Below are 27,767 nucleotides of genomic sequence, written 5' to 3'. Positions count from 1 at the left end.
ACCATGAAGGAGGGGCACACGCCCCTCCTCCTTTTCCTTGCTTGGTGCGGCAAAGTAGAGGGGACGGCGCCCCTCTTGGAAGTTTATCAAGGAGCTCCCACAAAGTAGGAGCTCCACATGCTATTTAAGAGGAGGCGTGGGGGCTGACCTAGGGGATAATTGAAGCCCTCTCCCTCTCCAACTCGCGGCCACCCTTCTCAGAACAGTGGTATCAGAGCCTAGGCATCGTAGATTAAGGTAAGGATTAATTATCTAAAGGCATCTTAGATCTGAAATTTAAAAGGTTATGCATGCTGAAAATTTTCTGCATGCAGATTTTTCAAGGGTGCTGATTTTTGCATGCTGATTTTTATGTGATAAAATGATGATTCTAATTGCATTGTTAATGAGATTACAAAGTTTAGAATCATGATTAGCATGATCAGCAACCTATGTCATAACATAATCAATTAAGTTTCAGATCTGAAAAGTATAATTGTTGCATGCGGTGATGATCATAGGATTCAAACCCTTTTGGTATCAAATGTAATGCCCTGCGATGTGATCTGCAATGTCATGTAATTTTTCAGATGCTTGCATGCATCTTATTTGATGTTTTGAGAGCCTGCGTGCCTCCTAAAAGGGGATGTAATTTATTATTATTTTTATTTTATATCTGGTTGTATTTCTGTGATGTGATGTGCGTCAACGATCAAGTCGGAGATAGTGCATGAGATGAACGGCGATCTGAGCGGTTGATGGCGATTGGATCAAGAGTTAATCAAGGATCGAATCAAGGAGGCTTGGAACCAATTCAAGAGTTGAAGATCAGTTGATCGATTGACGTGCATGTGCTTATAATATGACCTAATTAGAATCCATGATCATCACCTATTTAAAATTTGGTTTTACTTGATGCTGCGATTATAACTGCCTGTGATGTGCCGTTTGCATGTGATGTGAATGAGAGCGGGGTAGATAGGTTCACATGTGATGTAACAAACCCAATTGAGACCTAAACTAAAACCTCCTCAATCAAGTCGAGAGTGAACCAACATGAGCGAGTCATATTAGATTAATTGATCTAATTGGTGTCTAAGAAAGCATGAAAGGTGGTTACTTAATTAGGACCTTACTCTCTGAGTAAGGAGAGCCTCCCACCTGCTTACCTGGCCAATTGTTCGATTACCTCTTATGAAGAGCTCAAGTTGCAAACACTAAGACCTGATTAACCAATATTAAGTCAATAGGTCTTCCACTGTAGTAGAGCTGCTAAGGTCTTTCTGATGTTGATTTGTCTCGGCTGGATACAGTGGGCAAGTTGCATCGGAGGGCTGGACCTCTCTATAGACATGAGATGTTGTAGGGTAAAGATGGGGTTGGGCACCAATAACTGTTAGGTGAGGACCCAATGACGACTTTATTTCTACGGTTATACGGTGGGTCTGACTTAACTAAGAAATGGGACCAATAACTGTTAGGTGAGGTCTTCATGGCTTAGAGACCAAGTTGCACTGCAACATGCTTGAGAAGCATTGTACAAGAGTTGTACACTCATCCATCTATGTGTCACCAATAACTGTTAGGTGAGGTGCCATGTAGATTGGTGAGATCGCAGTACCTACTAGAAACCCTAGTCACGTAGGATTTCCGTTTTCTTACCAGGGGAGTGTAAGAAATTCGAGAAAATAGTAGGAGGTACATTTGTTCTAAAAGACCTTAGAACAGATTAAGGATCAAGTACAAAAATCTAACTAGAATCTTTACTCTCTGCAGATATAATGTCAGCTTCAAATCCTTTGACCCGTATTCTTGAGACCAACCGACAGACCGGAACCAATTACAAGGACTAGCTTAGAAACCTCAAAATTGTTTTGAATTGTGAGAAACTGGGCTACATACTCGAAAATGATATCCCTAGACTACCAGCACGTCCTACTGATGATCAGCGTGTGACGTATCAAAAGTGGACGGATGATGACATCAGAGTCAAGTGCTATATCATGCCATCTATGTCCAATGAACTACAATGGCAGCATGAAAATATGAAAACTGCTAGGGACATACTGGCACACCTGCAAGAGTTGTATGGTGAGCAGAGTCGCACAGCTCGTTTTGAAGTGTCCAAGAGGCTCTTCAAAGCAAAGATGCGCGAGGGGCAGTCCGTCCATGATCACGGTCTGACTATGATCAAGGACCTAGAGGAGCTTGAGAAGCTTGGTATGAATATGCACAAGGAATTGCAAGTAGATCTGATCCTTCAATCCCTTCCTGATTCATTTGGTCAGTTTATAGTAAACTACCACATTAATAAGATTGAATGCACTAAGACTGAATTGATAAATATGTTGGTAACTGCCGAGGGAGCCTTGAAAGGTTCAAGGGGCAATGTCCTTGCTACTGAGTTGACTTCTGGTTCCAAGAGAAAGTCTACTTGGAAGAAAAGAAGCCTGCGAAGAAGCAGAAGAAAGACAAAAAGCCAAAGAAGGAAGTTCAAAAAAAAAAGGCCAATGACAAAGAAAAATGTTTCCACTGCAATGTTGACGACCACTGGAAGAGAAACTATCCTTCATACCTTGAGAGCCTGAAGAACAAGAAGGCAGACACATCTTCAGAAGGTATAGACTTGCTCATAATTGAAACTAATCTAACGGTTTCTTCTACTTCTAGTTGGGTTATAAATTCTGATTTTAGTGCTCATCTGTGCACTACCATGCAGGGTCTAAAGGAAAGTAGAAGGCTGGCGGAAGGTGCGGTAACCCTTCGGGTTGGCAACGGGGCAAAAGTTGCTGCTGTGGCTGTGGGCACCTATCATCTGCGACTACCGTCTGGTTTTAGTTTATTATTTAGAGACTGCTATTATGTACCTGCTGCTAGCAGAAATTTGATTTCTGTTTTATGTCTAGCACAGGAAGGTCATGTTTTTACATTTGACAAAGACTGCTGTTCTATTTATTTCATAAATAAAATAGTCGCACGTGGTTTTATGATTAACAGTCTCTATCATTTGCATATGGATGTATCTGTAAATGTGTCTGAGTAAGAAGTAAGTGCCAAAGGATCCAAAAGATCCAGGGATGAGATAAACCAAAAATATTTGTGGCACCTTAGGCTTGGCCATATTGGAGAGGACAGATTGAACAAAATGGATAAAGATGGGCTTCTCGGCTCATTGACTTCCGAGTCATATCCAGTTTGCGAGTCCTGTCTTCAAGGAAAAGTGGCTAGATTATCCTTTGTAGGACATGGGGAGAGGACCACTGAAATACTTACCCTGACACACACAGATGTGTGTGGCCCATTCGATGTGCAAGCCAGGGGACGTTATTCGTACTTCATTACCTTTACCGATGATTATTCACGGTATGAGTATGTGTATCTTATGAGACACAAATCTGAATCTTTCGAAAAGTTCAAAGAATTCAGAAATGAAGTAGAAAAACAAACTGGAAAACCTCTTAAGGCTCTTCGATCAGATCGAGAAGGAGAATACCTTAGTGGGGAATTCCGGGACTATCTCAAGGACAATGGCATAGTCTCACAATGGACTCCTCCGGATACACCTCAACTCAACGGGGTGTCAGAGAGGAGAAATCGGACTTTATTAGATATGGTCCGGTCCATGATGAGCTTCACTGATCTACCAATGTTTCTTTGGGGAGATGCCTTACTTACCGCAGTATATCTACTTAATAGAGTTTCCTCTAAATCCGTTCCTACCACACCGTATGAGATATGGCATGGTAAGAAACCAAGTCTTGGTCATCTCAAGATTTGGGGATGTCCGGCCCACGTCAAAAGACTACAGGCGGACAAACTAGAGGCTAGGACCATAAGTGCTCGTTTTATAGGATATCCTAAAGAGTCATTAGGATACAATTTTTATGTCTCAGAGGAGCACATTGTGTTTGTGAGCCGTCATGCCATCTTCTTGGAAAACTAGTTTATCCTTGATAGAGGCAGTGGAAGGAAAATTGAGCTTGAAGAGAAAGTCTTTGAAAAGCAACGAGTTATGGATCCTATCGAACCCATTAATACGGAGCCCGTACACGATGTCCCTCAACCACCTCACAGATCTAGTAGGGTCTCCCATCCTCCCGATAGATACTTAGGTATACTAGAAGAGGATACCGAGAAAATGTTCCTAGTGGGAGATAGGGATCACATATAGGATCCCAAAACCTACAACGAGGCGATATCTGATATCGATTCCGAGAAATGGTTGGAAGCTATGAAATCAGAGTTAGATTCTATGCATTCCAACCAAGTCTGGACCATAGTAGATCCACCAGAAGGTATTGTACCTATTGGATGCAAATGGATCTACAAAAGGAAGATAGGTTCGGATGGAAAGGTAGAGACCTATAAAGCAAGGCTAGTGGCGAAAGGGTATAGTCAACGCGAAGGCATTGACTATCAGGAGACCTTTTCACCTGTAGCCATGCTAAAATTCATCCGAATATTGCTTGCCATTGCAGCATTTCATGATTATGAAATCTGGCAGATGGATGTGAAAACTGCTTCACATTTAGTGTTTTCCGACAAGACCATAATTTTCATACGCGCAAACCAGAAATCTTGCCGGACAATCAAGCAAATACTGGACCTGGACCACATGGAATCGGGCCAGAAAGTCAATCTTTCCAAATCAGTTGCCAATTTATCCACAGGAGTCCCAAACAGGAAGAAGGAAGTCTTAAAAAAACTGCTAGGTATCACAAAGACATCGCCAATGCAGCCCTGAATGGATATCTTGATGAAGATATCTATATGGAACAGCCTTTAGGTTTCACTTCCAGTGATGGAGATCACAAGGTCTGCAAGCTGCAAAGGTCCATCTATGGACTAAAGCAAGCATCTCGGAGTTGGAACACTCGTTTCTATGACGCAATCAAAATATTTGATTTCATCAAAAACGAAGAGGAACCGTGTGTTTACAAAAAGGTTAGTGGGAGTGCTGTCGTATTTCTCGTACTGTACGTGAACGACATCCTTCTGATAGGGAATGATATTTCCATGCTAACCTCGGTCAAGGTCTGGTTGTCAAAGGAGTTCTCCATGAAAGACCTTGGGGAAGCATCCTATATTTTGGGAATAAAGGTCTATAGAGATAGATCTAAAAGGATGCTTGGCCTATCACAGAAAATGTACATAGAGAAAGTGCTGAAAAGGTTCAGCATGGAAAACTCTAAAAGGGGTCTTTTACCCCTAAGACAAGGAATTCATCTCTCCAAGAAGATGTGCCCCAACACATCTGAAGAGATTCAATGCATGAGCAAGATCCCTTATGCATCGGCAATAGGGAGCCTCATGTATGCCATGCTATGTACACGACCTGATATAGCCCTTGCTGTGAGTGTCACAAGCAGATATCAGTCGAATCTAGGTGAAGAACACTGGACAGCTGTGAAGAATATTCTTAAGTACTTGAGAAGAACTAAAGATTTATTCTTGGTCTTTGGAGGATCATCAGAGTTAAAGGTAGAAGGGTACACAGATTCAGACTTCATGACTGATGTCGATGATAGGAAGTCAACATCTAATGGTGGTACGGTGAATTGGAAAAGTTCTAAACAACCGATCATTGCTGATTCTACTATGAAAGCTGAATACATCGCCGCCTCTGAAGCTGCTAAAGAAGGCTTCTGGTTCAAGAAATTCATTGCAGAATTGGACGTGATGACATCAGATGCCATAACACTCTACTGCGATAATAATGGTGCCATAGCTCTTGCTAAGGAGCCAAGGTCTCATCAGAAGTCCAAGCATATAGAGCGGCGCTTCCACCTCATACGCGACTATGTTGAGAAGAAGTATGTCGAGGTGCAGAGAGTAGACTCCGCGGACAACGTGGTAACCCATTCACTAAGCAGCTAAGTCAACAAAAGACTGAAACCCATCTTGAGAAGATGGGCCTAAGATATATGACCAATTGGCTTTAGTGCAAGTGGAAGATTGTTAGATGTATGCCCTGGAAGCCAATCTGGCTGACACATTGTTAATTCTAGGGACATAATTTTGTACTTGACTATTTATTGAATAAATAAAAGGCATCGTTTTATTCATATTGTTTATGTGTCTATGAATCGTCCAAGAATTAATAAGATGATGATGCGTATTCTTAAGAGTTAAAAATTTGAGCCATGCATGATTGATTAATTTCCGAATGCTCCTGATCAATGGATCATCATAAGGACGGTGATCGATCCGATCAGTGCACACATTGCTTTCCTTATGGATGGACGAGACTCGAGTCCACAGTGTGGCGATACTGAAGTAATAGTGTAGGTGCTTGTTAAGAACAAGGGTACTGAGCGTGACCAAGACAAGAAGTCACTTGGATGTCTATCCACTCGTCAGTGACTTGCTTGATGTTGCAGTAGTATGACTGGTCCTTTGACCTGCGATGCTTCGGCTACTCACAGTGAGGTTATTGTAGTTTGACTGCACATATACATGGTCTCTAGCCATATGGGTCCATGCAGTGTAGATTGGCTGCAGTAGGTTCACTGTAGGAGTAGGGTATGCACCTATAAGGAATCTATCGACCTTGATAGATAAGGAGAGATCCTATGTGATTTATAAGACTGAGTTCGTAAGACCTCGGCCGAGGTAGATTGTACAGTGGAGAAAGAGTTCTCCGCTCTTGAACTTAAGTTGAATAAATCTTGACATATGATAGACGAAGGAGTTTGACGAGTTATCCATGACCTCCGTCATGCAGGGATCCACGATAGAAGGACTGTATCACATGATAACTACACCTAGAGGTTCATCATTCTATTCTACTAGGTAGCCACTGATAAGTGCTAAATAATGCATAAATTAATATCTTATTCATAGCACTTATCATTATTTTAATTCACATATTTTATAAATTTAACCAAAAAAAATGTGTTACCTTCATAATTGCATTTTAATAAATTATTAAAAATAATTCGAGTTTGCCTGATTTTATTGGTCGAGTCTAATGTGTGCAGGTCAAGTCGAACTAATTGGGATGATGTCTGAACTAATGTGTGCAGGTCGCGTTTGCAGATGAACCCATGTCCACGTCATTTTTTTTAGTGCTTAGAGATCAAGCTTTCATGTCCTTCCCTGCTCCGTGTCCTAGCCAGAACCAAGCCGTTCCCCATATCCAATTTTCTCCCAGCATCCCACCTTTCATGATTCCTCCCGAGCTTCCCAGCCGCATCAACCTCTTCCCAGCCAAATTGTCTCGAATGGATATGTTCCCAGTCGAGTGGACATGTTCCCAGCCAACCGCAAATCAAAGCCTCTCTTATCCCTTCTTCGGAACAAATCCCAGCATTCCATCATCCGTGATTCATCTTCACCTCATGTCAAAGCTCCTCCCAAATCTCTTGCATTCCATGACATTCACCCAGCACAAAGTCGAGATCAACTTCTAAACAAATCCCCTGTTTCACGCGTCTTCATCTCAACCAAATCCAACATCCCAAACCTCCCAGCCATCAAATCTTATCTCCCAGATTAGATCACCTCCCAAGGATTGCATCTCAAACCTTATCCCATCCTGTTTCTTCCACGCCGAATCTCCCAACGTCTTTCTTCTTTCGATCAAATCCCCTATTCTGCATCCAAAAAATCCTCTGCTTCCTTTCTTAGTTCAGCCTCATTTCGGTCGTGATTCACCTTCATCCCGCATTGTTCTCGATTCGACTTTATCTTCCCAGGATTCACAGCATCCAAACTTCTTCCCTTCCGTATCTTCATTTCCAAAAACCTCCACGGATCACGTCCACAAATAGAATCCCCTGTTTCAAAATTCCATCCTCTTCCAGCTTTCCGTGAGCCAATCCACATCATCCCAGCTCCCGTATCATATTTCTTCCCAACCAAAACCAAATCGGAACAGAGTATCCCAACCTCCTTCCGGATTCGCCATCTCAGCGGTTCTCTGTGATTTATCCAAATCCCCTGCTTCCAGCTGCTTCATCCTCTCAAACGCCCGCGTCTTGCATCCGAATCCCCTATTTCACGGTCAGCCATCATCCGGATTAATCCCAGCATATCCATGGATAAACTCCGAATTGATTTACCTCCCAGATTTCATCAGCATCACCCAAAGATCTCTTCCCATCCCGTGAGCATCAAAGGATCTCGTTTCAGCCGATTCCCAGACTTCATCCTCCCGAGTCCCGAGCTTCACGGCAACCAAATGTGTCTTCCCCTGTTTCGGAAACAGAACACAGGCATCTTTCCACTCCGTGGATCACTCCCTTCCAAGTTCATCGCAGCGTCCGTGAGTATCTCCTAGAGTCTTCGGATCCAGCTCTAACTTCTACCGCGTCCGGATCTTCCGCGGCCAACAAATCCCATCTCCATCCAGCCGCTTTCATCCTTATCCCCTGCTTCAAAGATAGAGTTCATCTTCCCGCATCCAGCTGTCCACCAAGGTTCCAGATTGATTCCAAAGGGGGGCGGGTGAAGGCTATAAAAGGGAAGCAATGCATGAAGATGAGAGCATTCGGAAGGAGGGAGCCGGCTGGTCCCAATCTCTCTTCACAGGCCGAGTTCCCACAAGAAGAAAGAGGGAGAGAAGATTTTGGTTATTTTGGGAATGATTTCCCAAAGAAAAAAATAATGAAGTCCAAGAGGGAGAGGAAGCCGGCAGGAGAAAGGAGGGAGAACCCAGTCGTGATGAAGACCTTCTACATCGCTGCTGCTGTCGCCCACGACTCCATGGAAGGCTGATCTTCTCACTAGGGCTGGATGCAGCCCTAACAAAGGGATAAGGGTTTTATATTTTATTTTATATTCTTGGAGTTGTATGGACTTATTGTTTTTAATGAATATCTTCTTTTGAATCATATTTAATTTCTGTGATTTTAAGTATGATGTTCGTACAACTGTTCTTCATGATCATTGAAGTAAAAATAAGATAGTCCATGCTTAGGGAAGATGCGATGTGCTGCCACCTTAGATTAGGGTAGACATTTCATGCCAACTGAAGATGGATTATGCCTAAATTACTTTTGTGAAATTTTATTCGAATGCTTATTAAGCTTGTAGCCAATTTGCATGTTAATCCAAGAACGAAATAAATTATAAATAACCCTTGTTCCGATGTTAGTGGTGAATTCCTTGCCCTAGGTTCTCCCAAATTGATATCATTTTAATTGCATTTTTTTATTCAATTGCTTAGTTTAATAGTCTTCACAAATTCTCTTCCTTTTAAATATTTTTATTTTTAAGAAAAACAACTATACCCCAATCCCTATGGATCGATACCCGTAATCACTATCCTACCAGATACGTGCTATTGCGTGGTCTTTAAAGTTGACTATCAATTTTTGGCGCCGTTGCCGGGGATTGCTAGCATAGTTGTTTTTCTTTTCATAATTTTTTTTTAAAAAAAAATAAAAATAAAATAATAATAATATATATATCTAAAATAAAATAAAAATATTTTCTATTTTTATTACTTTACTTATCCTCTTTTTCTCTCTTACTAATTTTTGATTTTTCTTGATCAGGAATCGAAAAGAAAATCTGGGACGATCAAAAAGGAACTGCTGGAAAAGGAATGCTGTTGAGGTTTGCCTAAATTTTTTTTCAAAATTGCTGGAGAAATTCCCTTTGGTAACCTCTAAACCTTTCTTATTTAAATTCCCTTTTGTGGTGATTGTTTGATTTTAAATTCAGCAAAAGTATGAATGCATGCTTGATACACATACACCAATTAATCCGCACATAGTAAGGGCAATCACCCCTACAAGATAAAAACTGGATTTCATCACCAGATTCTTGCCCAAATTAGGTGAATCAATTCTCACATAGCTATCATGTTAATTAAAATCAATTAGACGTTGGCCCTAGAGACATTCGAGCTCAATAGGACGAAGATCATCGAAAGTTGCACCAATTTCGCTCTGTGGCTCAGTTGATGTCTAGGCAAGCTTTGTCCCAAGGGAGACAGTTCATCTGTTCGAGGCAAGTGGTTTTTAAGTGGGACCTTTGCAACGCATCGTGACCCCCCCACTTACTTGGGAGCTTACCTGGTCAGCTCAGTCATTAGACCGGATTGGAGGCTTAGGTGCCCTCTTCAAACCAGTTAGGAGCTGTCTAGTGATTTTAGGGTGAACTTAAGGAATTGATGTGTTTTTCTTTTTAGTGCATGCTTGACTGAATTTGACTAATCAGAGGAGTCTTAGTGTATGCTAGGGTGTCGTTCCAGGTCTCCTGAATTAGTACCTTTTGACTCTGAAATAGAGCGTTCTATTAGGACCCTTCGAGCTAAAATCCGCACTTACAAAACCCTAGGATCTGCTTCACCTATCAAGATGGCTGAAGAACAACCCAAGCTGTTAAAGGAGTATTTCACTCCTTCCATTTATACCTCTCCATCTTGTATCCGACTACCTGATACCACTGCTGCTGTACAATTTGAGATTAAGTCTAGTGTTATCCAAATGCTTCCCTCTTTTTATGGACTTAACAATGAAGACCCATATAAACATTTGGATGAGTTCCTTGAGATCTGCACTACTGTTAAAATTCAGAACTTCACTGATGATGCTCTGAAACTTAGGCTGTTTCCTTTTTCCCTTAAGGATAGAGCTAAGCAGTGGCTACATTCATTAGAAGCCAATTTCATTCTTTCATGGGCTCAAATGCAACATGAATTTCTGAAGAAATATTTTCCCATAGGAAGAACAAACCAATTTAGGCGTGCGATCACGAGCTTCTCCCAATCTGACGGGGAAGAATTTCATGAAACGTGGGAGAAATTTAGAGATTTACTCCGAAAATGCCCGCATCATCAAATCCCCAAATGGCAATTAGTGCAATGTTTCTATGACGGGTTATCCGAATGAAATCGTCAAATGGTTGATGCTTCTTGTGGGGGTACTTTCATGCTTAAAAGTGAATATGAGGCATGGCAATTGTTTGAGAACCTTAATGAAAATTCCCTCCACCATGCCTCCTCCGCTCGTCAAGCACCCCCGAGTTCTCAAAGAAAAGGAACCATATATGAAGTTAACCAGTCCATAGGTCTATCTGAGAAAGTAGATGCATTATCCCGCAAATTGGACCAACTAATGTCTAAAGAACAGCTTCCAAACTTTCATCAAGCACAAGTATGTACTCTCTGTTCTAGTCCATCTCACACTGTCTTTGAGTGTCCTTCGGCAGCACAATTCTCCGAATTTGTGCAAGAACAAGTAAATGCTGCCCAAACACAGTCCCGACCGGGTAATGATCCATATTCTAACACTTATAACCCGGGGTGGCGCAACCATCCAAATTTCTCTTGGAAGCAGCAGACTTCCAATACTTCCCAGCCTTATTTCCAAAATTTTCAACCATTCCAGAATGTTAATCCCTACCGTCCTTTGACTCAATTTCAACACACTCCTCCTTCACCCCAAAGAAACACAGCCTTTGAGGAGAAAGTGTTGACCTCCCTTCAAGGTTTGGAAACCATTACACAATTGGTGCACTCTCACACGCAATCTATCGCCAAGCTAGAATCTCAAATGGGGCAACTAGCTAATGCACTGAACAAGCGAGAGGAAGGAAAGCTTCCAAGTCAACCAGTGAGTAATCCTAGGGGACAATACATGGCTCAAGAAAATCAACTAAATACAATTCATCATGAACAAGCCAATGCTTTGACTATCCTAAGGAGTGGACGTGTAGTAGACAATAAGATTGGGGAGGATAACAATAAGGAAGGCAAAGAAGAGGATAGAAATGTGTCAAATAAAAATCTAAAGCCTTCTTCTTCTTCAGCTAGTCTACCTTCTGCCAAAACTCACATCCCAAAGGCTCCATTTCCTGACGCTCTTAATTCACCCTCTCCCTTTGGTAAAAAGGGAACTTCACTAGAGGAGATGATGGAGGTTTTTAAACAAGTCAAAATCAACCTCCCGCTTCTTGATGCTATTAGACAAGTTCCCTCCTATGCCAAATTTCTCAAAGACCTTTGTACCCAAAAGCGAAAATCTAGGACACATGTGCCTAAAAAAGTCTTTCTAACTGAGCAAGTGAGTTCTATTCTCCAACACAACACCCCTCCGAAATTCAAAGATCCTGGTGCTCCCACCATCTCCTGTGTCTTAGGAAATAATTTCATTGATCGAGCACTCTTAGATCTAGGGGCAAGTGTCAACATTTTACCTTACTCAGTTTATGAGAAACTTGGGTTAGGTGAGTTAAAACCAACCTCGGTATCCCTTCAATTGGCTGATCGATCTGTAAAAATACCACGAGGAACAATTGAAGACATCCTAGTCAAGGTAGACAAATTCTATTTTCCAGTCGATTTTATCGTCCTTGATATGGAACCTGTGCCTAATCTTAAGAAACAGATCCCTATGATTCTAGGTCGTCCCTTTTTAGCTACAGCCAATGCGAGTATAAATTGTAGAACTGGGGTGATGAATATATCCTTTGGGAATATGAAGGTCAAGTTAAATATATTTCGTGCCTCTGATCAACCCGCAAAGGAAGTTGAGTGCTTCCTAATAGATAAAATGGACGATCTTGTAGAAGAAGCACTTCCCTATATTTTGGCAGATGACCCTCTGAAAACATGCTTGGCCCATTTTGACTTTGATATAGACAAGGCCATAGAAGCGGTCAACTCCGTACTTGACAATCAGTCTCCCACAAATTTTCTTCCTTGGAAAACTCGGCATGAGCCCGGTATGATATAATTAAGGATATACTGCGTCTGGCTAAAGACGTTAAACTTAGCGCTTGTTGGGAGGCAACCCAATTCTCATATATTATTTTTGCACATTTATTTATCGCATTTTTCAGGAGTCCTCATATTACTGATGCAATTAAGGTAAAATGCTTCTATCCTCCATATGCATCATATTTTCGTCAAAAAAAAATAATAATAAAAATAATAAAAAAATGTATAATAATATAATATTATTATTAAAAAAAACATTGAGGACAATGTCTGGTCTAGGTTGGGGGGTATAGAAGATTCAAATTTTTTACGAAATTTTTAGCATTTTCGCATTATTGAAAAGTTTTTCATCTCAAAAAAAAAAAAAAAAAAACCTAATTTCTATGCCTTAGGCTGAAATGATAAACACACAAAGTATATAAAATCTAAAAAGCCCAATGATTAGTCAGGAATAAGTCAATTTGAGTTCTTTTCATTAAAAATTCTTTTAGCGAGTTGTAAGATAATTTTTACTTTGAAATTTCACAACACGTATGGCCTGCACTTCTAAGGGTTAGGTTTAACATGATGTTGTTAAGTCTGGTAGCAACCTTGAGTCCTGATGAATCATACCTATCTAATTCACTATTATTAAAAAAAAAAAGAGAAAAAAGTGAATTTAGTCAGGTACATCGAAAAGGGCTACCTATTGTCAAAGGTCAGCGGGCTTGTATGAGGAACCCGAGCATAGGTCCGTAGGGGAGTCTTGATGCCCAACACCTTATGCCATCTGGTGTGGAAGTGTTGACTGAATGCTCGCTACACGGAGGAATCATTACAAGAGTAAAAGTGCATAAATTATTTATAAATACAAAATAAAAAAAATATAATATAAAAAAAAGAGAAAAAAAAAGAAAGAAAGAGAAAACAATATTGACCTTGAAAAAGACGATAGTGTGAAAGCCGTCATTGTAAAAATTCGAGTAAACTGGAATATTACAGATAAAGCCCATGAAGTATTAAAGTAAACATCCACAACTCTCGAAATCCTGCAAGATAGGATGATTTTGAATCAGTGATTAGGTCTTATCTGACCAATTCTTGGAAACTATTAGCTTTAGCAGTATTTTGGAGAATCTAAAACCTTAGCTTGTGTATGGTCCAGATTTCACCGAGCACCCAAGTATAAATTAGTCTTACAACTCTCTAACGGAAACTTAATAAACTTCAACTTAAGTTGCATACTGACCGAGGATTTGGGCTGACTTAGTAATTAAAACTTTGTGTGCTTTTGAAATTCTTGGCCTTAATGCATTTGAAATTAGATTTTATAAAACAATAAAATAAATTCTTTCGACAGCAGTTTGTGGGTATCTGAACCGGAAACCCTCACGAGATAAAACTCGTCCACTAGGGCCACCTAGGGGTTTAAAGCCTTATTGCATACGGTAAATGCAATCGCGATTCCTGCGAAAGTGAGTTAGTTTTTATTTTGCTTGAGGACTAGCAAAATGTAAGTTGGGGGGTGTGATAAGTGCTAAATAATGCATAAATTAATATCTTATTCATAGCACTTATCATTATTTTAATTCACATATTTTATAAATTTAACCAAAAAAAATGTGTTACCTTCATAATTGCATTTTAATAAATTATTAAAAATAATTCGAGTTTGCCTGATTTTATTGGTCGAGTCTAATATGTGCAGGTCAAGTCGAACTAATTGGGATGATGTCTGAACTAATGTGTGCAGGTCGCGTTTGCAGATGAACCCATGTCCACGTCATTTTTTTTAGTGCTTAGAGATCAAGCTTTCATGTCCTTCCCTGCTCCGTGTCCTAGCCAGAACCAAGCCGTTCCCCATATCCAATTTTCTCCCAGCATCCCACCTTTCATGATTCCTCCCGAGCTTCCCAACCGCATCAACCTCTTCCCAGCCAAATTGTCTCGAATGGATATGTTCCCAGTCGAGTGGACATGTTCCCAGCCAACCGCAAATCAAAGCCTCTCTTATCCCTTCTTCGGAACAAATCCCAGCATTCCATCATCCGTGATTCATCTTCACCTCATGTCAAAGCTCCTCCCAAATCTCTTGCATTCCATGACATTCACCCAGCACAAAGTCGAGATCAACTTCTAAACAAATCCCCTGTTTCACGCGTCTTCATCTCAACCAAATCCAACATCCCAAACCTCCCAGCCATCAAATCTTATCTCCCAGATTAGATCACCTCCCAAGGATTGCATCTCAAACCTTATCCCATCCTGTTTCTTCCACGCCGAATCTCCCAACGTCTTTCTTCTTTCGATCAAATCCCCTATTCTGCATCCAAAAAATCCTCTGCTTCCTTTCTTAGTTCAGCCTCATTTCGGTCGTGATTCACCTTCATCCCGCATTGTTCTCGATTCGACTTTATCTTCCCAGGATTCACAGCATCCAAACTTCTTCCCTTCCGTATCTTCATTTCCAAAAACCTCCACGGATCACGTCCACAAATAGAATCCCCTGTTTCAAAATTCCATCCTCTTCCAGCTTTCCGTGAGCCAATCCACATCATCCCAGCTCCCGTATCATATTTCTTCCCAACCAAAACCAAATCGGAACAGAGTATCCCAACCTCCTTCCGGATTCGCCATCTCAGCGGTTCTCTGTGATTTATCCAAATCCCCTGCTTCCAGCTGCTTCATCCTCTCAAACGCCCGCGTCTTGCATCCGAATCCCCTATTTCACGGTCAGCCATCATCCGGATTAATCCCAGCATATCCATGGATAAACTCCGAACTGATTTACCTCCCAGATTTCATCAGCATCACCCAAAGATCTCTTCCCATCCCGTGAGCATCAAAGGATCTCGTTTCAGCCGATTCCCAGACTTCATCCTCCCGAGTCCCGAGCTTCACGGCAACCAAATGTGTCTTCCCCTGTTTCGGAAACAGAACACAGGCATCTTTCCACTCCGTGGATCACTCCCTTCCAAGTTCATCGCAGCGTCCGTGAGTATCTCCTAGAGTCTTCGGATCCAGCTCTAACTTCTACCGCGTCCGGATCTTCCGCGGCCAACAAATCCCATCTCCATCCAGCCGCTTTCATCCTTATCCCCTGCTTCAAAGATAGAGTTCATCTTCCCGCATCCAGCTGTCCACCAAGGTTCCAGATTGATTCCAAAGGGGGGCGGGTGAAGGCTATAAAAGGGAAGCAATGCATGAAGATGAGAGCATTCGGAAGGAGGGAGCCGGCTGGTCCCAATCTCTCTTCACAGGCCGAGTTCCCACAAGAAGAAAGAGGGAGAGAAGACTTTGGTTATTTTGGGAATGATTTCCCAAAGAAAAAAATAATGAAGTCCAAGAGGGAGAGGAAGCCGGCAGGAGAAAGGAGGGAGAACCCAGTCGTGATGAAGACCTTCTACATCGCTGCTGCTGTCGCCCACGACTCCATGGAAGGCTGATCTTCTCACTAGGGCTGGATGCAGCCCTAACAAAGGGATAAGGGTTTTATATTTTATTTTATATTCTTGGAGTTGTATGGACTTATTGTTTTTAATGAATATCTTCTTTTGAATCATATTTAATTTCTGTGATTTTAAGTATGATGTTCGTACAACTGTTCTTCATGATCATTGAAGTAAAAATAAGATAGTCCATGCTTAGGGAAGATGCGATGTGCTGCCACCTTAGATTAGGGTAGACATTTCATGCCAACTGAAGATGGATTATGCCTAAATTACTTTTGTGAAATTTTATTCGAATGCTTATTAGGCTTGTAGCCAATTTGCATGTTAATCCAAGAACGAAATAAATTATAAATAACCCTTGTTCCGATGTTAGTGGTGAATTCCTTGCCCTAGGTTCTCCCAAATTGATATCATTTTAATTGCATTTTTTTATTCAATTGCTTAGTTTAATAGTCTTCACAAATTCTCTTCCTTTCAAATATTTTTATTTTTAAGAAAAACAACTATACCCCAATTCCTATGGATCGATACCCGTAATCACTATCCTACCAGATACGTGCTATTGCGTGGTCTTTAAAGTTGACTATCAGCCACTACATGCTGCTAGGTGTCACTGGTGGATGGTGGGACTCACAGGGATTATCTCGATTATCGATTAACCCTAATGAGTAGAGTTGGAATCGTTCCGATCCATTGGAAGGAGTTTTCACTGATATTGTGATAGAGATCACAATATATCTCACTACCAGTCAGAGTAGAACCTATGGGGTCACACACACTAGAGGCATTGACCGATCCGATGGTTGAATTGTAATTAGGAATCACAAGTAATCAATTCGATTGATAATAAGTTGAAGAAGGAACAAAGAAAATTAATTAATTGGACTTAAAACAAGAGTCCTACTTGGAGTAGGATTCCTACTTGGACTGGGAATCCTATTTGGAGTAGGACTAGGATTCCTACTTGGAGTAGGATTCCTACAATGCTAATTGGATTAGGAGTTTTGAATTAAATTTGGATTCCTACTTGGAGTAGCCTAGAGTCCTAATCGGATTAGGACTTCGGATTCAAATTAGAGTCCTAATTGGATTAGGACCAAAATTAAATAAGTCCTAATTGGATTAGGATTTCTTAAGTCCTAATTAATTATTAATCTAATGAATCAACAAGACTCCTAATTGGATTAGGATTGAAGGATTCAATTGAGTCATGGTTCATTAAGTTCTAATTGGATTAGAACTTACCTAGATTAAACCCAAATTGGTTCATCCTTGGTCCAAGCCTAATTAGATTAGGACCTAACCATGAGTGACCTTCCTAATCCTCCTTAAAGGAGGATTAGGTTAACCATGAAGGAGGGGCACACGCCCCTCCTCCTTTTCCTTGCTTGGTGCGGCAAAGTAGAGGGGCCGGCGCCCCTCTTGGAAGTTTATCAAGGAGCTCCTACAAAGTAGGAGCTCCACATGCTATTTAAGAGGAGGCGTGGGGGCTGACCTAGGGGATAATTGAAGCCCTCTCCCTCTCCAATTCGTGGGCCCCTCTCCTCCCCTTTCCTTGGTTCAGCCGCAAGCAAAGGAAGAAAAAGAAAGGTGGCCTCTTCATCCTACCTCCTTCCAACGCAAGAAAAAGAAAGAAGGCTGCAGGGGTTTTGTTCCTTTACTATTCTTCATCCTTCTTCTTCCTCCTCTCAAGCACATTCAAGAGTTGAAAGAAAGAGAGGAAATCAGCCATCAAAGTTATCTCTGCAAGGGAGCTAGCACCCTGGGGAGATAGAAAGCTTGGATCGGTTTTCTGCTTCGTGTGGATACCCGTAGAGGCCGGGCACTTGAACGGCTTCAAGCGAACCTTCATCCAAAACCATGATCATCAGTTTGCGGTGATCATCTACCCGCACAAGGTGAAGATCTGATCTTCTAATGTTATTTAAAAGTTTTTAATCCTTATCTATCTACGAACGGTTTTTAAACAACATTCATACGATGAACGGTTGATCCCGCGCATGCCTCTTCCGCTGCCATCTGAAATTTTTTTTTTTAATTTTCTGCGGCATGGGCGGGTTCCCAACAATACTTGCCCTAGTACATACTGATGTGTGTGGCCCATTCGATGTGCATACTAGGGGTCAATTTTTCTACTTTATTACTTTTACTGATGATTTTTCACGGTATGGTTATGTCTATCTTATGAGACATAAATCTGAAGCATTTGAAAGGTTTAAAGAATTCAGATTTGAAGTAAAAAAATAGACAGGGAAACTCATTAAGGTTCTTCGATCAGATCGAGAAGAAGAATACCTTAGTGGAGAGTTTCGCGATTATCTCAAACAAAATAGTATAGTTTCACAATGGACACCTCCTGGAATACCTCAACTCAATAGAGTGTCAGAAAGGAGGAATCTGACCCTATTAGATATGGTCAGATCCATGATGAGCTTCACTGACTTACCCTTATTCTTGTGAAAAAATGCCTTACTTACAGCTTTCTACATATTGAATAGAGTTCCCTCTAAGTCCGTTCCTACCACACCGTATGAGATATGGCATGGTAAGAAACCAAGTTTTAATTATCTCAAGATTTGGGGATGTCCAGCCTAAGTCAAGCGACAACAGACGGACAAGTTAGAGTCTAGGACAATTGGTGCTCGTTTTATTGGATATCCTAAAGAGTTATTAAGATACAATTTTTACATCCCAGAAGATCACAAAGTGTTTGTGAGCCGACATGCCATCTTCTTGGAAAAATAGTTTATCCTTAATAGAGGCAGTGGGAGAAAAATTAAGCTCGAAGAGAAAGTCTCTGAAGAGCAGCAATTGAGCCTAGTGAACCTATTCACATTGAGCCAATATATGAAGAACCTCGTCCACTTCGTAGATCCAGTAGGATCTCCCATCCTTCTGAAAGATACTTAGGTATGCTTACAAAGGACATAGAAGAAGAGTTTCTCATGGGAGAAATTAGATCATGCTAATGATCCCAAGACCTACAACGAAGCGATGTTAGACATCAACTCCGAAAAATGGATGGATGCAATGAAGTCAGACATAGACTCCATGCATTCCAACCAAGTATGGATCTTAGTAGATCCGTCTGAAGGTATATTACCTATTGGGTGTAAATGGATCTACAAAAGAAAAATGGGTTCGGATGGCAACGTAGAGACCTATAAGGCAAGGTTGGTGGCAAAAGATTATAGTCAGCGCAAAGGTATTGACTATCAGGATACCTTTTCACCGGTAGCCATGCTGAAGTCCATTCGAACGTTGCTTGCCATTGCAGCTTATCATGATTATGAGATATGGCAGATGGATGTGAAAACTGCTTTTCTTAATGGATATCTTGAGGAAGAAATCTATATGGAATAGTCTCAGGGTTTCACTTCCAGTGATGGTGATCACAAGGTCTGTAAGCTGCAAAGATCCATTTATGGACTAAAACAAGCATCTCGGAGTTGGAACACTCGTTTCGATGATGTGATCAAATCGTTTGATTTCATCAAGAACAAAGAGGAACCATATGTGTACAAAAAGGTCAGTGGGAGGGCTATAGTATTCCTCATATTGTACGTGGATAATATACTCCTAATTGGGAATGATATTCCCATGCTCACATTGGTCAAGTTATGGCTGTCTAAGAAGTTCTCCATGAAAGACCTAGGTGAAGCATCTTATATTTTGGAGATTAAGGTCTATAGAGATAGATCTAAGAGGATGCTTGGCCTATCACAAAAAATGTATATAGAGGAAGTGCTGAAGAGGTTCAGCATGAAAAACTCTAAGAGGGGATTGTTATCCCTAAGGCATGGGATAAATCTCTCCAAAAGGATGTGTCTCAAAACATCTGAAGAGATTTAGCGCATAAGTAGGATCCCTTATGCATAGGCAATAGGGAGCCTCATGTATGCCATGCTATGTACTCGACCTGATATAGCACATGTTGTGAGTGTCACGAGCAGATATCAGTCAAATCCAGGCGAGGAGCACTGGATAGCTGTGAAAAATATCCTTAAGTACTTGAGAAGGATTAAGGATATGTTTTTGGTCTTTGGGGGAGGCACAGAATTAAAGATAGAAGGATATACTGATTCAGACTTCATGACTGACCCTGATGATAGAAAATCTACATTAGGATACGTATTTTTATGCAATGGAGGATCGGTAAATTAGAAGAGTTCCAAGCAACCGATTATTGCAGATTCTACCATGGAAGCAGAGTACATTGCTGTATCGGATGCTGCGAAAGAAGCTTTCTGGTACAAGAAGTTTGTCGAAAAGCTAGGAGTCATGTCATCAGATGCCATAACCCTTTTCTGCGACAACAATTGTGCCATAGCACTAGCTAAAGAGCCGAGGTCTCACCAGAAGTCCAAGCACATAGAGCGGCGATTTCATCTAATTCACGACTACCTCGAAAAGAAGTATGAAGAGGTGCAGAGAGTAGACTCCACTGATAACATGACGGACCCATTCACTAAGCAGCTGAGTCAGAAGAAATTAGAAGTCCATCTTGAAAAATTGGGACTTAAATACATGTCTGATTGGCTCTAGTGCAAGTGGGAGATTGTTAGAAGTATGCCCTGAAAGCCAACGTGGCTGACGCATATTTGTAATCTGGGGCATAAATTTGTAATTTGATACTTATTAATAAATAAGATTGGGCAATTTGTTTATCATTCATGTTTGTATTTGTCCATAAATCGTCCAAAAAATTAATAGATGATGACACATATTCTTAAGGATTTGAGAATTTGAGGCATGTGTTATTAGGGATTAATTTCTAAATACTCCTGATAGATGGATCCATCATGAGGGACTTAGTAGAGACACTAGAGTGATTATGCAAGTACTTATTAGAGAACAAGGTACTGAGCGTGACCAAAGATAGTAGTCACTGTTAGAAGACCCCGATCATGCCGCTGAAATTTAAAAAAATTTCAGATGCAGCGGAAGAGGCATGCGCGGGATCAACCGTTCATCGCATGAACGTTGTTCAAAAACCGTTCGTAGATAGATAAGGATTAAAAACTTTTTAAAAATATTAGAAGATCAGATCTTCACCTTGTGCGGGTAGATGATCACTGCAAACTGAAGTTCGTGGTTTAGGATGAAGGTTCGCTTGAAGCCGTTCAAGTGCCCGGCCTCTACGGGTATCCACACGAAGCAGGATCCGATCCAAGCTCTCTATCTCACCGGGGTGCTAGCTTCCTTGCAGCGATAACTTTTGATGGCTGATCTCCTCTCTTTCTTTCAACTCTTGAATGTACTTGAGAGGAGGAAGAAGAAGGATGAAGAAGAGGAAGAAGCAAAGCCCCTGCAGCCTACTTTCTTTTCCCTGCGTTGGAAGGAGGAAAGGAGGAAGAGGAGGACGCCATGGCTTCTTCTTTTCTTCTTCTTGCTGGCGGCTGAACCAAGGGAGGGAGAGGGTGGCCACGGCTCCAAGGAAGAGGAAAAAACTCTTGCTAGGGCGCCGGCCCTAGCTCCCCTTTTAATAAGTATGAAGGGCTCCTAACAATTAGGAGCCCTTGAGTTATTTCCAAGAGGGGGCGCCGGCCCCCTCTCTTCATGTCGCCCTAACCAAGTGGAGAGGGGCTGATGCCCCTCTTACTTGGTTAACCTAATCCTCTTCCAAAGAGGATTAGGTACCCCTGTTGCCCAGTAGATACAACCCAAGAGGGGGGGTGAATTGGGTCTTTTTAAACTTTTAGACTACTTCTAAAACTTTTCAATTAATTATGCTAAGTTATATAGATGCACAGTGAAATTTAAACTTAGCAACAGTTTGATGTATAGAATGTGACTAGATTGAATATGCTTGCAACTAAAGGATGCGCGGATAAAAGTTAAGCAAGCAATTTATCTAAGTAAGTAAGTGAGTAAGTTAGACAATGACAAGAATCATTACAAACACAACAAACATATAGTGGTTCGGTGCACCCCAGCACCTACATCCACTCCCCAAGACCTCTTGGGAATTTCACTATAATCCTACAGATTACAGCCGGTTGTTTTACAAGCTCACAACCCAACTTGTTGTTTTGCGAGATAACAACGAACTCGGTCGGTTTTCACAGGCTCACCGACTAGAACCAACCGATTGTTTTTCCGGGTTCACAATCAAACCCAGTTGGTTTTCCCCACAGGCTCACCAACCACAACCTTACCACGATTGTTTTTCGGGTTCACAATCAACCCAGTTGGTTTTCCCAAAGGCTCACCAACCACAACCTAACACCGTTGGTTTTCCCTTTGGCTCACCAACTAACCTTAACCCCTTGATTCAATCCCTTGATTGAATCAAGTTACAAGATATTAAAACTAAGGTTTAAAGACAAATACAAGCTTCTCACTTAAGCAGATATAGCAAATATAAATAAGTAAGGTAAAGAGAAGAAGCCCTCAAACTAATTCGTAGATGGAGGAACTTGGCTTCTTCTTCACTTGACCCTCTTCTGATTTTGCACGAAGTAGAGGATCACCGAGGCAGCACACAGTTGAAGAGGAAGCTTTGGGATTCACTTGGATGCTCTTCTTCTCTCTATTTTGCTTTGAATGGCCCTTTTGTGCTTTAGGGAGATTTTCCTTGTAATCTCTTCTAAATCTCTTTCCTAAATGTTCTCTCTCACTTCCATGCCGTCTCCCCTAGCTCTCCTCTTGATTTTATAGCTTTACATGTCGTGGAACCAGAAATCTAGCCGTTAGAGAGAAAAATAGAGCCGTTGTGCACAGTCTGCAACTCCTGACAAAGTTCCCGTTGGGATCAGAGTCGACTCGCGCGATCTGGAGTCGACTCGGCTGTAGCAGGAGTCGACTCATGCTTTTCTGGAGTCGGCTCGGCAACTGTTCCAGATTTGAATTAAAGTGGTCTTCTCGACTGGGAGTCGACTCGACTTAACCCGGAGTCGACTCGCCAAAATCTGGAGCTGACCTTGCACTTTTGGAGTCGGCTCATCCCAAGGAATCCATAGATGTATTCTTCAACTTGGCTCACTCGAGTCGACTCGTGAATTCTGGGAGTCGACTCGGCGCTCAGAGGCCGAACTCCCGATCTTCTGTCTTTTGGCTCGTTCAGTCTTGGAGTCGACTCGAACTGTTCCGGAGTCGACTCGGCTCTCAGTATCCGAAAAACAGTCTTCTGTCTTTTTGGAGTAGCGCTGCCTTGGAGTCGACTCGAACTGTCTTGGAGTCGACTCGAGTCTCAGAGACAAAAAACACTGTCTTCTGTCTTTTGGTGTAGCGCTGTCTCGGAGTCGACTCGGGCTTTGCGGGAGTCGACTCGGCACTCAGTGTCTGAAATTGGCTCTCTGACTTTTTGCCTTGTATTTCTCTGGGAGTCGACTCTTGCTTCCTTAGGAGTCGACCTGCCAACCATTGGAGTCGACTCGAGTTCCTCAGGAGTCGACTCGGCTCTCAGGGTCCAAAATAGCTTCTCTGTGTTTCTGCCTTGTTACTCCCTGGAGTCGACTCGTACTATCCAGGAGTCGACTCGAGGACTATTCTTTTGGATTTTCCTTTGAATTTGCTCTTCCAACTTGAGTCCTTTGAACTTGAAACTTGGGCCAATGAAGTGTAACTTTCTTCCAACTTTTCTTGAGAGCTTTGGAGGCCTTCTTGTGTTCTTCCAGCTTGCTATGTTCCTTGCAAAATGAATATTTTTCTCCTTGCAACACAAACATTAGTATTTATACTTCAAGGTTTTTGTGATCATCAAAATCAATCTTTAAATCAATCTTTGGGTCATCAGTCTCCCCCTTTTTGATGATGACAAAACTTGGAGTATATGCAATATAAAATATATTGTGTTCTAGAAGTAGTGCATAGCTAAGTTGTTTAAAGTAGAAAATATATATCTTTAACATATACTTCATGATAATGCTTTAGATTTAATCAACTTAACATAATCAACACATAAAGCATTATGAGCATATACTTAGATATTTCTCTCCCTTTTTGACAACATCAAAAAGATAGTGAAACATTAAGCACAAAGATAAGAATACTCAAATATTTCTTTTTCTGATTGTACTCTAATTTGCATGTCAAATTATTGCAAGGATGTGAATCATATAACTCAAGGCAATAATATTAGAATAAGATTAATGAGCATAGATCAGAGTCAATTAAGATAATTTCAGAGCAGAACACATCGAATGTGATTCCAAGGATAGTTTTCAACTCAAGTGTAGATGGAATCTTTCTTAAGTTAATTCAAGAAGTACCACGAATGATATTCAAAGAAAGCACGAATGGAAATCTAACCTCTCTTCAATAATAAGTATGAAAGCTTGTTCATTTAAGATCTTTTGCCCAATATATTAAGTATTTTATCAACATGAGAGCAATTTAATTAATTTTCAGAGTATAAGATCAAAACTTATATACTTGAAAAACATATCATCATGTTGGATCATTAATTCTTAATGACTTCAAAGTTCTTTAATGATAATAAGAGCATTGGGGCACAAATACCAAAATATGGATTCATGCAATTTTTGATATATCTTAGAGCTCTCTTAAAGATTTTCTTTTATTCCTTTAGAAAATAAGCACAATTTGATACATAAAAATAGGAATTGGCACAAAATTGAAGTTCTAAGGAGCAAGCCAATTAGGACTCATTAGTGAATTTCAAAATATATTTTCTAAGTGATACTCAAGAAAATTCAACACATTATTCTCCCCCTTTTTCATTAAGTTAGAGGCTCTTAAGATTAACTGTTTGAATTGCAATTTGGTTCATGATTTATGCATAAGATATATTAACCAAATAACAAGCCTCAAGGAGTATCATAAAGATTTTCAGATTTAAATTTCAGATGATACATATTGGAGAGCATTAGGATCACTTTTCACTTGGTATGCTTTCTCTCTCCTTTAGTTATAGATTTATGCGATTAAGTTCCATAAGATCTCTCCTTCTGAGATTTTCTTTCTCTCCCTCAATTGATCATTCCATTTAAGAGTTTAGAATTTGAAGATAATGTTCCGTAAAATTGTCAATCTCAAAAAAAATTTTCTATAAGTTTCAGCTTATTTTCATAAGACTCAATGTTTGAGATAAGACAACCTTTATAGAACTCATCTCAAGGTATAAACTCATTATATAATTAAAGCAAGTCTTGCAATATAATGAGGTTCATTAAAATCAATCCATAAAAAGATACTGAATATCTAAAGCTCCCCCTCAAAAGATGCATTCTTCTTTAATCATTCTTTTCTATTGTTGAATTTCAGATTTTAATGATAAACGTGAATAAAACTGAAATTCTATGATATCGAGAATGTAGAGTAATCTATCATTATTCAAAATTTGTAGCAATTACTCTTTCTAATCCTTCAAGAACAAGTTATGCTTTCTCTTAATCTTAGAGAAAATGTGTAGAAATATTAATCAAAAAATGATTCATTTGAAGCTCAGTTTCTTTCAAAAGCATTCACATTTTTTTTCTTTTAGAATCATTTGAGTGAGCTGAAATATTTCTAGCTTTAAAATCATTCACTCTATATATATTCTGATGGAAGTCTTTAAGAATGTAGGAGAGAAAAACATATAGATGATCATTGAGGTATATATATTTATAGAATTCTATTTCTTAATCATAGTTTTTCAGCAATGTATACATGAAACACAATAAATCTTTTTAATATCAAAATAAAATCATATATTTAGAAATTTTTGTTTTCAATCAAGATCATCGAAAGACACATCATTTGGACCAATATTAGTATACTTTAAAGATAAGAAATGATATGTTTCGGATGCGTATCGGAGCAATCAACCAAGGCATCAAAATTAATTTTGTTTTTCTTACATTAAGATTTTATTTAGAGATCATATTGAGTTTAAGCTTTTATACAAAATCAGATTCTGAATTTCATAAAGATTTTCAATAGAGTCTTTCAAAGTCATAATTTGAGATATGTATCTTCCACATTGTAGCTCATCTTAAATCATTATGACTGAAAACACATATTTCAATAACATTAGAGCACTTTCAGAATCTTTATATTTAATATTGAGTTTCGATACACAATGGAGGATATTTTAACAAGTATTAGGACATTATGTATCAAAGTTAGGCAAGTAGAAGGATAGATCAAGATCAATTCAAAATAGAAATATCCTTCTCTTCCTTTTTTTTTTGCAAATCTATTTAACTTTCAAAGATAATCGTAAATGACAAATCTGAAATTTCTTTTCAATAGTACCAGAATAAAACATTCAATCAAATTATTTAAGCATGGAGCATTACAAAATATTGAGAACCCATAATTTCAGACATCATGCCACATGCAAAATATATTATGTGTTAAGTCATGCATTAAAATAACAAGCATGTCAATGATCAATTCTTTTCAAATAAACTCCCCCTATTTAAACATACTTTTGCACTGATTTCATCCTTAAGGTGTGTTTCCAAGTGACTAAAACTTGACTTGATTCTTCTTATATACTTTCATTTACTTTGTCATTCATTTTTTTTTGAATTTCTTTTCTTAATCAATTAACGAACATTTTGTTATTGTTTTTCGTTTTTACTTTCTTATGCTTTATACTCTATCTGCTCCCTATCCGGTGGAGTTGGAAGGGGCACGAGGTACTACCACTAGCCTCCCTCTTGTGCCGTCCCTAATATACCCTACACCGAATAGTTGGGTCAAATAGTGCCGGGTACTACCACTAGCCTCCCCATTGGCACCATCCCTATGATGAGCAATATAGAAAGGTTAAAATGTTCACTTCAAACTCTCCCTGTTTAAGTGTAATTAATTATGGATTTTATCCCATCCAAATGTGTCGAATATATTATGCTTGTTTTGCTTTTCCTTAAGATTGAAGTATTTGCCTTTGCTTAGATTTTACATCTCTTGAATAATATCCATTTTCTTTTCTTTATCTCTCTCTCTTTTTGTTATTCTCAAGTAATTTACATGAAAGAGTAGAATAAAGAAATAATCTTATGTATCATCTAGATGTATATCATGCAAACAACATTTTCATTGTGCTCAAGGATTCATAATTTCTCACAAGTTATTTTAAATCAAAATTTTAAGCATAAACTTGTGTATTTCATGGTTATGACATAGGCAAAGATATATTTTAGTTTGGGCAAACCATGAAACAATTTCTAAAAGTATAAGTCAATCAATATATATATATATAGACATGATATCAAAAATTTATAATTAAAGACTTTAATCATGCCATAATAAGATTTAAGTTATTGACTTTGCTCAATTAATTTATGAGAGAAGTATCTAGAATTACCAATTCATTCTGCATTCTTCAGTCAAATACCTACTAGATTTCTTATGTATGAACTTTTGGCTGAAGAAGGTCCTCTCTCTTGTTTGCATGTGAATGTTTATTGTATCTTACATGGAGATATCCTTCAAGTTGAGATCTCTCATTTTCTTGCTCAAGGATCCTGCATTATTAACAAACTCCTTTTCTTTCTTGAAAGAAAGTCATTAGTTTCTTTAAGATACAAAACATTCATCCAACATATTTTTTTTAACTAGATGACTCAATATAAGATATGACAATAGTTGCATGTTGAGTCACTTTATTCAAGAGATTGCCTAAATATAAGCAAGCACATATCACTTGAACTAAAGAGATAGTTTCATTAACCAAGATGGTTCAAGGACAAGCATGTGAGGCAATAGAAAGATTTATCAAGGTCAAATCA

This window comes from Phoenix dactylifera, chromosome 6 (genome assembly GCF_051530095.1).
Source record: "Phoenix dactylifera cultivar Ajwa chromosome 6, Ajwa_hap1_PhDact_Kaust_v1.1, whole genome shotgun sequence".
In the NCBI taxonomy this organism is placed as follows: Eukaryota; Viridiplantae; Streptophyta; class Magnoliopsida; order Arecales; family Arecaceae; genus Phoenix; species Phoenix dactylifera.
The sequence above is the reverse complement of the archived record's forward strand: the minus strand, read 5'-3'. Positions refer to the sequence as shown.